This window comes from Puma concolor, chromosome B2 (genome assembly GCF_028749965.1).
Source record: "Puma concolor isolate L17-30 chromosome B2, mPumCon1.1.hap2, whole genome shotgun sequence".
NCBI classification, from domain to species: Eukaryota; Metazoa; Chordata; class Mammalia; order Carnivora; family Felidae; genus Puma; species Puma concolor.
Genome location: NC_141671.1, coordinates 41951685 through 41954924, shown reverse-complemented (window position 1 = coordinate 41954924; position 3240 = coordinate 41951685).

Below are 3240 nucleotides of genomic sequence, written 5' to 3'. Positions count from 1 at the left end.
CCTCCAATTGGCCCAAACTCTTACAAACCTGCCTGACAACCAGGCGCCGCCTCCTTGGATTGGTTATTGGGGCCAAGCTGCTTCCTTTTTTTCTCATTGGAAAGGAAGAGTACAAACCGCCAGGGTTCGTCTCCCAGAATTGGCTGAGTGGGAGGTCCCGCCCTAAAGTGGGTCGAGCTTAACGAAGGAGGTGGGGAAAAGGGGAAGCCCTAGCTTAGCACCGAGTACCGCACTCGGGCGTCTGGTGTGCGTCGGCCTCTGCCATTCTTTTGCAGCCGGTTCCCTTCTAAAGTGGTTCTCACTTTCCCCGCTCTGCTCCTTCGCCCAGTACGAATGGAAGGAAAGAAGCCCTAAAATGAAGGGCACCTTTCTTCATCTGGGCAATTACCACTAATTGCATATGCAAAATTAGCGGAGAGAGCTCCCAAGAGTCCTCCAGGGCATCCGTTTCCTAAACGAGGCATGCAGAGAATCAAAGGGGAAGGCTGGGTGACTGGGACCTTGGTGAGATGAGATGAGAATCCTGAGTTTGTTACAGTTTTGGAAAGAGGGTCCCCGTTGCTACTGCAAGTGCTCTGGGATTGGGGAACCAGCTAGATAGGAACCCTTGGGAATACAGAGGAAAAGCTACCTCGTTGTTTGTTGAGTGTCTCAGGAAATGCATCTTACTCCCACCCTGCCCAAGCCAATGTCCTAATGGATAAGATCATTTCCTGCCCTCAAGGAGTTCACTGGTGAAGTTCACAGACTTGTATAAACAGATGCTTAAGATACAATGTAATAAATTACACAAACCTAGAGGTGGCTGGAAGAGTATGTTTCAGAAAGTTGACTCCAGTAGACGATTTACTATGTGAAGAAATTGGAGAAGGCTCTAGAGAACAAAAGCCTGTGACCCTTGACCAGGAGAGCAACCTTACAAGACAAAGACCATGGGCATGGAGAAGAAAGGACAGAATTGGGAAATGTGTACAATCAACAGGACTTGATGATTCATTGGAATGTGGGGAAGATGGTAAAGGAAAGGGAGGAGTTGAAGATGAGTTCTGGAGCTGTCAGAAATGTAGAAGGAAAACTGGTGTCATAGTGGCAAAGGAAGTAAAAGAGGATTGGTCAATAGTGTCAGATTCCAGGGAATGATTAAGATAAGCTCAAACAACACCACCTTGATTCTCTAGTTGTGGGTGATCTTTGCAGGAAAGTTTTAGAGAAGTGGAAGGAAGGTTATAATGGGTTGAGTGAGCAAGAGGTATGGAAGTAAAGGCAACAAATGTAGACTCCCATCTTATGGAAGTAGTATTTGGCTCCCAGTGATTAATGACAATTTCAAGGTAATACAAAGCAATGCCCACCAACCATTATTTGATAGAGGAAAAGCCCAGGAAGAAAGGATATTTATTTGTGGATGGATATTTGTGTCTGTGTGGGTGCTGAAGCAGGCAGGATATCAGACTTATTTACCCATTCCCAAGGCCTCGAGGAGCACTGTAGTCCTGAGGCCTAGGGCTTGCCTATATAAAGTAGGCATATCTTCTTTGGACCCACCCCCACCATCGTCCCAGTCCTTAGACCCTCTGAAAACTGAGGGGACAGAGCCACATAATATAATTCAGAACTACCAAATGGGAACTTCCATCCATTTCAATTCAGGTCCTTAGTACATTTTTTTTTTTTAATGTTTATTTTTGAGAGAGAGAAAGAGAGACAGAGTGCTAGCTGGGGAGAGGCAGAAAGAATGGGAGACATGGAATCTGAAGCTGCTTCCAGGTTCCTAGCTGTCAGCACAGAGCCCAACACGGGGCTCAAACTCACCAACCGCGAGATCATGACCTAAGCTGAAGTCAGACTCTTAACTAACGGAGCCAGCATGGCACCCCAGGTCCCTAGTACATTCTTGCATGTTCCTTTAAGATGTGGAATTGGGGGCACCTGCGTGGCTCATCTGACTCTAAGCATCTGACTCTTGATTTCGGCTGAGGTCATGAGCTCACTGTTTGTGAGTTTGAGCCCCACATCGGACTCTGTGCTGATGGTGCAGAGACTGCTTGGGATTCTCTCTCTCCCTCTCTCTGCCCCTCCCCTTCTTGCTCTCTCTTTCTCTCTCTCAAAAATAAATAAATAACTTTAAAAAAAACTTTAAAAAAATGTGGAATTGGAGGAGCACCTCCAAAAAAAAAAAATGTGGGGCGAGTGGTTCAGTCAGTTAAGCATCTGACTCTTGATTTCGGCTCAAGTCATGATCTCACAGTTCATGAGACTGAGTGCCACATCTGGCTCTTCACTGACACCACAGAGCTTGCTTGGAATTCTCTCTCTCCCTCTCTCTCTGCCCCTGCCCCGCCCAGAGGGATGTTTAAATGAACACTAAACAAATTTTTAATAAAAAAAAAATAAAGCTTATTTATTTATTTATTTATTTATTTATTTATTTATTTATTGAGAGAGAGAGAGCAAGCGAGCACAAGTGGGGAAGAGGCGGAGACAAAGGGAGAGAGAGAATACCAAGCAGGCTCCCTGCACCACCACTGCAGAGCCCAATGTGGGGCTTGAACTCATGAACCATGCGATCATGACCTGAGCCGAAGTCAGACACTTAACCAACTGAGCCACCCAGGTGCCCCAATGACTCTTGATCTTGAGATCATGAGTTCAAGACTCATGTTGGGCAGATTAGTTAAAAAAAAAAAAAAAAATTGTGGAACTGGGCAATTTCAAGTTTAAGACTAGAAGTACCTCCAGGAACTATAATCATTTAAAAATATTTTGTCGGGGTGCCTGGGTGGCTCAGTTGGTTGAGCATCCGACTTCGGCTCAGGTCATGATCTCACAGTCTGTGAATTCGAGCCCCGCGTCGGGCTCTGTGCTGACAGCTCAGAGCCTGGAGCCTGTTTCAGATTCTGTGTCTCCCTCTCTCTCTGCCCCTCCCCTGCTCATGCTCTGTCTCTGTCTCAAAAATAAATAAAAACATTAAAAAAAATAATAAATAAATAAATAAATAAATAAAAAATATTTTGTCTCGCTAGGAATAGAAATACCTTATAACATATAAACCTAATATTCAACTCTCAGATTTTCAGGAATGCCTAATGTACAAAGTAGAGGGCTGCCTCAAGCTCTTCATCTGTGAAGGAAAGAAGTAAGTTGTGCAGTGGTTGGAGGAGAATACAAGGTCCAGAAAGAGTAAATTACCACCTAGGCACTGGGTGGCTCAGTTGGTTGAGCATCCGACTTTGGCTCAGG